Source organism: Cetorhinus maximus, chromosome 20 (genome assembly GCF_964194155.1).
Source record: "Cetorhinus maximus chromosome 20, sCetMax3.hap1.1, whole genome shotgun sequence".
Lineage (NCBI taxonomy): Eukaryota > Metazoa > Chordata > Chondrichthyes > Lamniformes > Cetorhinidae > Cetorhinus > Cetorhinus maximus.
The window spans coordinates 17,067,634-17,075,242 of record NC_135898.1 but is presented as its reverse complement, the minus strand read 5'-3'; positions in this window follow the sequence as shown (position 1 = coordinate 17,075,242).

Here is a 7,609-nt window from a genome sequence, read left to right as displayed (position 1 = left end):
TCAAACCCAGCCAATTACTGTTCCATCAGTCAACTTTCTATCATCAGTAAATTGATGGGACGGGTCATCAACAGTGCCATCAAGTGGCACTGGATTAGCAATAACCTGCTCATTGGTGTTCAGTTTGGATTCCGCCAGGGCCACTCAGCTCCTGACCTTATTACAGCCTTAGTCCAAACTGAACTAAAGAGCTGAATTCAAGAGGTGAGGTGAGAGTGACTGCCTTTGACATCAAGGCAGATTTGACCAAGTGTGGCATCAAAGAGCCCTAGCAAAACTGGAGTCAATAGGAATCAGGGGATAACTCTCCACTGGTTGAAGTCATACCTAGCACAAAGGAAGATGGTTGTGGTTGTTGGAGGCCAATCATCTCAGTCCAGGACATCACTGCATGAGTTCCTCAGGGTAGTATCCTCGGCCCAACCATCTTCAGCTGCTTCATCAATGACCTTTCTTCCATCATAAGGTCAGAAGTGGGGATGTTTGAGAATGATTGCACAATGTTCAGCACCATTCGTGACTTCTCAGATACTGAAGCAGTCCATGTCTACATGCAGACAGACTGAGACAACATTCAGGCTTCAGCTAATAAATAGCAAGTAACATTCATGCCACACAAGTACCAGACAATGACCATCTCCAACAAGAGAGAATCTAACCATCGCCCCTTGACTTTCAATGGCATTACCATCACTGAATCCCCCACTATCAACATCCTGGAAGTTACCATTGACCAGCAACTGAACTGGATCAGCCATATAAATACTATGGCTATAAGAGCAGGTCAGAGGCTAGAAATTTTGCAGAGAGTAACTCATCTCCTGACTCCCAAAAGGCTGTGCACCAATTATAAGGCACAAGTCAGGAGTATGATGGAATACTCTCCACTTGCCTGAATGAATACAGCCCCAACAACACTCAAGAAGCTTGACCCCATCCAGGACAAAGCATGCTTGATTTGCACCCTATCCACCACCTTAAACATTCACTTCCTCCACCACCGATGCACAGTGGCAGCAGTGTGTACTATCTACAAGATGCACTGCAGAAACTCACCAAGGCTCCTTAGGCAGCACCTTCCAAACCTGCAACTTTTATCACCTAGAAGGTCAAGGGCAGCAGGTGCATGGGAACACCACCATCTGGAAATTTCCCTCCAAGCCACACACCATCCTGACTTGAAATATATTGCCGTCCCTTCACTGTTGCTGGGTCAAAATTCTGGAACGGAACTCCCTCCCTAGTAGTATTGTGGGTGCACCAACACCACATGGACTATAGTGGTTCAAGAAGATAGCTCACCACCATTTTCTCAAAGGCAATTAGGGATGGGCAATAAAAATGCTGGTCTTGCCAGTGACGCCCACGTCCCATGAAAGGATAATATTAAAAAAAAACAACTCCTGGTCTGTCTGCCACCTCAGCATAGAAATTTACTCACGTTAATAAGAAGGTGACTTATTTGCCTAGATTTTCCAATTGGAATTGTCTTAATGCCGTGAACAATCCACTATTGCCTCCATTAAAATGATACTAATCAAAAATTCTAGGTGATTCAGTCATGGTATGTCGGTGATCCAGGTCATAAATGAAATGTATTTGAAGTACTTTCAAAGCTGTTTATCATGGTATCATATGATACAGCTTAGGAGGCCAATCAGCCCATTGTATCTGTGCCAGCTCTTTGAAAGAGTTATTCAATTAATCCCACACACTTGTTCTTTCCCCATAGCCCAGTAATCTGTTTCCCCTTCAAGTACGTTTCCAATTCTCTTTTGAAAGTTCTTATTGAATCTGCTTCCACCACCCTTTCAGGAATTGCATTCAAAATCAGAACAATCACTGTGTTAAAACTTTTCCTGATCTTACCACTAGTTCTTCAGTTAATTATATTAAATTTATGCCATCTGATTTTTGGCTCTTCTGACACTGGAAATAGTTTCTCTTTACTCTATTGAAACCCTTTGTGACTTTGAACAGCTCTATTACCTGCTATGATAGTGAAGGAAAAAACACCAAATTGTACAACTGACATGTGGGGGGCTTTCAAACGACAGTTGATAAGTATTCAGGACCGGCATGTTCCTGCTAGGATGAAGGATAAGCATGGCAAGTTTCAGGAACCTTGGATAACGAAGGATATTGTGAGATTAGTCAAAAAGAAAAGGGAAGCATTCGTAAGGACTAGAAGGCTGGGAACAGATGAAGCCATGGAGAATATAAAGAAAGTAGGAAGAAACTTAAGCAAGGAGTCAGGAGGGCTAAAAGGGGTCATGAAAAGTCACTGGCAACCAGGATTAAGGAAAATCTCAAGGCTTTTTATACATATGTAAAAAGCAAGAGGGTAGCCAAGGAAAAAGTAGGCCCACTCAGGGACAGAGGTGGGAATCTGTGTGTGGAGCCAGAAGAAATGGGAGAGATACTAAATGAATACTTCTCATCAGTATTCTCCAAAGAGAAGGACTTAGCGGTCGATTTGTCTAGGGAAGAGTGTGTAGATAGCCTGGATCATGTTGAGATCAAAAAAGAGGTGTTAGGCGTCTTGAAGAATATTAAGGTGGATAAGTCCTCAGGGCCAGATGGGATCTACCCCAGCGTACTGAGGGAGGCAAGGGAGGAGATTGCTGGGGCCTTGACAGAAATCTTTGTATCCTCACTGACTACGGGTGAGGTCCCAGAGGACTGGAGAATGGCAAATGTTGTTCCATTGTTTAAGAAGGGTAGCAGGGATAATCCAGGAAATTACAGGCCGGTAAGCCTTACGTCAGTGGTAGGGAAATTATTGAAGAAGATTCTTCGTGACAGGATTTACTACCATTTGGAAGCAAATGGGCATATTAGTGAGAGGCAGCATGGTTTTGTGAAGGGGAGGTCGTGTCTCACTAACTTGATCGAGTTTTTCAAGAAAGTGACAAAGATGATCGATGATGGAAGGGCAGTGGATGTTATATACATGGATTTCAGTAAGGCCTTTGACAAGGTCCTTCGTGGCAGACTGGTACAGAAGGTAAAGTCGCACGGGATCAGAGGTGAGCTGGCAAGATGGATACAGAATTGGCTTGGTCATAGAAGACAGAGGGTAGCAGTGGAAGGGTGCTTTTCTGAATGAAGAGCTGTGACTAGTGGAGTTCTGCAGGGATCAGTGCTGGGAGCGTTGCTGTTTGTAGAAAACATAAATGATTTGGAGGAAAATGCAACTGGGCTAATTAGTAAGTTTGCAGATGACACTAAGGTTGGAGGAGTTGCAGATAGTGAAGAGGATTGTCAAAGGATACAATGGGATATAGATCGGTTGGAGACTTGGGCGGAAAAATGGCAGATGAAGTTTAATCCGGACAAATGTGAGGTAATGCATTTTGGAAGGTCTAATACAGGCAGGAATTATACAGTAAATGGCAGAACCCTTAAGTGCATTGACAGGCAGAGGGATCTGGGTGTACAGGTCCACAGGTCACTGAAAGTGGCAACGCAGGTGGATAAGGTAGTCAGGAAGGCATATGGCATGCTTGCCTTCATTGGCAGGCGTATTGAGTCTCAAAGCTGGGAAGTCATGCTGCAGCTGTATAGAATCTTGGTTAGGCCACACTTGGAATATTGTGTGCAATTCTGGTCGCCACATTACCAGAAGGATATGGAGGCGTTGGAGAGGGTGCAGAGGTGGTTTACCAGGATGCTGCCTGGTCTGGAGGTTATTAGCTATGAGGAGAGGTTGGAGAAACTCGGATTGTTCTCATTAGAGTGACGGAGATTGAGGGGCGACTTGATAGAAGTTTACAAAATTATGAGTGGCATGGACGAAGTAGATAGTCAGAAACTTTTTCCCAGGGTGGAAGAGTCAATTACTAGGGGACATAGATTTAAGGTGAGAGGAGAAAACTATAGAGGAGATGTGCGGGGCAAGTTTTTTTACGCAGAGGGTAGTGAGTGTCTGGAATTTGCTGCTAGAGGAGGTGGTGGAAGCAGGTACGATAGTGGTGTTTAAGAGGCAGCTTGACAAATACATGAATAGGATGGGAATAGAGGGATACGGACTCCGGAAGTGCAAAATGTTTTAGTTGACGGGCAATATGATTGGCGCAGGCTTGGAGGGCGAAGGGCCTGTTCCTGTGCTGTACTTTTCTTTGTTCTTTGTATCCGGAAATATTGGACTTTAAAAATAAGACCTGAGTTTTTAAAATGCACACAAGCCACTGGCTGGAATGCTGCAGGGTAACTCCTTAACAGGTAATGGAACCCCACCCTGCTGCCAGACAAGATACTTCTAAAGACATCCAGAAACTAATTGCTCCTTCTGGTGGAGACAATAGGACACAATGGGAGATAAGTATCATCTCGTCAAGAAATCCTATGAGCAATGTCCAGACAGATTTGTGAATTCACTTCCCACTTGGAATATACAAAGGAGGGGTTAAAAGTGAGCTGAAAAGCCACCCTGGTGTCTGTCTGTTGGTGGCCATTCTGAGAGAGGGCAAGTGCTGGATGTTTGACTCAGAAGTAGCAGCCATACACAGTACACCTGCAAATCGCCATTTTGCAGGTATCCTGATCTCTCTCCCTCGCAACCGAATTCAACACTACTGGAACCTTGAAACCGACTATTTGTCTACCAGAGTCAATTCTACTGGAATCTCAAATCGCAATGGCCGCAACACTCAATCACCTACTCCCCACGAGTCAAGGACTGTTACGTATACCTTTTTAAAATATATTTATAATTTATTTATATTTATAATATATATATTATTTAATTACTTCAAGCTAAATTCTTACTTTTAACCTACATGGCCATATATGCATGAGTTTTATCCTTTCTTGCCTTTAGTAGTTAAGAAACTTATTCTTACCTTTAACTCAAGAAAGTCTGATCAAACTGGCTCCTTCAAAACCAGAACGATTGGGTCTGGGAAAAAGGTATATGCGAAAGGGATCCTTTTTAGATTAAAGCTTTTTGCGACCAACAGAAGGCATTGAATAAAGACAGGGAGCCAGTTCATCCCTCCTCACCGGGGCCATAACAATTTGGGGGTGTCCCAGCCAGGCGGTGACAAATTGAGGAGTCTCACCTGGATCAAGAACTTTGGGGAACCTCACCTGGAGTGGGTCGTAACATATATTTCCATTTAACCTTCCCTGCTGTAAGGAGAACAATCCCAGTTTCTCTAGCCTTTCTCCATGTAACTGAAGCATAGATGTGAAATCTATAGCAACAGATATGGCACATGAAGCAGCCAATATGCCTTTTCAAAGATGGGACATGATATACTTTTTGAGTTGTGAAAACTTGCTTCTTTAGGTGACTAAGTTTATACCTAACCTGGGAGTTGATGTCAATGCAGACTGCTTCATGTGGAAAAGCATTCTGTCCCAGACATCGGTATCCCTCAACTTGACAATAGTTGACAAAAATTAAAGACATGGATGATTATACCCTTCTCTTTATGGAGTTCTAAATCAAAAAAGTCTGTAACTTTCTCACTTAAAGCAAACGATTCTTGACATCGTTCAGCATCAAGCATCATCCCTTGCCATATCAAGTAAGGTTATTGCCATTTCACCACACAGGGACAGATCCTAAGGGCCTCAGAAGAAAGACAGTCTCCTAATTCATGATTCAGATTTCTGAATGCCTTCCTTTATAATATCTGAAGATCTCCAGGGGATAGCATCTTAATAACATGAAGGCTACTGAAGATTGCTTTTCAAATCATTCCCTTAACTACGCTTATTTTTAGGTTGAAGTGCGCTCGATGGTTGGAGATAAAGGTTCAAGATGAGCTTCCCTGTTGTGAAGGAGTCTGGAAGAAAGTGTTGTTGAAAGTGGAGCAGATCGTTGCTTTCAGGAGGGTGGTCTGCTGACAGTCTTTCACACCACTAACAGCCCTTGAAACTTGCCTGGAACAAACTGGAGAGAAAGAACATCAATGTTCAATCACTGCATGACACCTGTGTGTTGGTTGATGAACGACAGCTTAGAAAGACAAGAGAGCCCTGAACTCGAGCAGCATTGAACTAGCAGAAACAGAAACCTGCTGTGAACACAGCAAAGCTGACAGATTAGAGAAAGAGTTGCTGCAGAAGAGGGTGATTAAGTAATAAAGTGATAATGCCGGGTAGAGAATTGGCCCTCTGATAGCAATGCCATTAGCACAGGAGAGATTGATGTCCAGCTAACTACCTATCCTGTTTTACCCAGTGAGTGATGAGATTATGGAATGTGCTACAACACGGAGTGGGTGAAGCAAATACACCCTCATTGGCTACATTAGCTACAGCTACAGGAATGAAGGATAGGTTGAAGGGGTTAAGTAAAAAGGGGTAGTTGGAGGCTCATGTGGAGCATAACAGTGACTTTGTTCATTTGGGCTGAATGGCCTGTTTTTGTTCTGAGTAGATTCTATGCCTAATTACCTGGGGTAAAGTGAAATGAAATTATTTGACAGCATTACCGTGGCACAAATGAGCTTGTCACTGGGAGAACTGAAGGTTGCCGGTGCCATTGAAATTGTGTATCTGCTGAAAGAGGTTGCATACCACCTGCAAAGGGAGGTGTGGGACCTCTTTGTTTCCCAACGAGATATAATGTTGGGGATAGTATGTCAAACAACCCTCTAACCAATTGCACTCAGATCAGTAAAGAGAGGGAAGGAGAGTTGGGGGAAAGATGAACAGGAGTCAGTTTTGGGCAGGTTAGAGTCTGCACAGGGTGAAGTGGGGAATTGAGGAAAGTGCTGGAAAAGCCATGATGTAAATGGAAGGTTAAAGAAGGAAGACTGAAACATTTCTTTGCTGTTTTAAGCATCGTCAGAATTGAGCTGTAATTTTAGATGAAGACTTCAATGATTGATTCTTGTGAAACAGCCCGCGTGGCTGATAATTTTGAAATCTGAAATGAGATGGATTTCAGTGAACAGATATCTGTGTCCTCTTGTTTGTTATGAGCTAGCCATCAACCACATGGAAATACTTTTATTCCTTGAATTGAAATAAAAGGTCAACACCTGGGACATCAATAACAATTCCACCATCACATTTGGCTCTGTGTTCCTTTCCAGCACTCAAATTAATGTCATGCTATTGCCTCAAATCTAAATGGACTCAAATTAGATTCCTAGAATCATGCAAATGTTGCAATCTCATTTTGATTGCTAAATATTATTTAAGGTGAATCATGTTGCACAGAATAGCCACATATTCTGAAATGTTTTAAAGGCATTAGTACAGCCATATGTTTGGTTTCATACTCCAATGAATAGTGATTTGCCAAATGGAAGTCAACCCAGCTGAGGCAATCAAATCTTATACATGTCAAGGTTCCTGACACAACAATTTCCATCATGTACATTCAGGCTACATAATTAAGAGATGAGCCACTGATAGGCTCAGTACAAAGAGCATGAAGAGGCCAGGTTCTGTGCTATCCTGGCCTGTGTTGAAATGGATGATCTCAGCCAAGAAGACACTATTGTTAGTCAAACAACCCATTGTTTAAGAATGGGAAAATAGACCAGCATTCCTGATTTCTATCAATACATCCCTTGCTGGAAGTTTGTTGTGCATGGTGTGGACAGAATTGGGTTTTGCTGTAATGTCTCTGTGGCCAAATGACCTT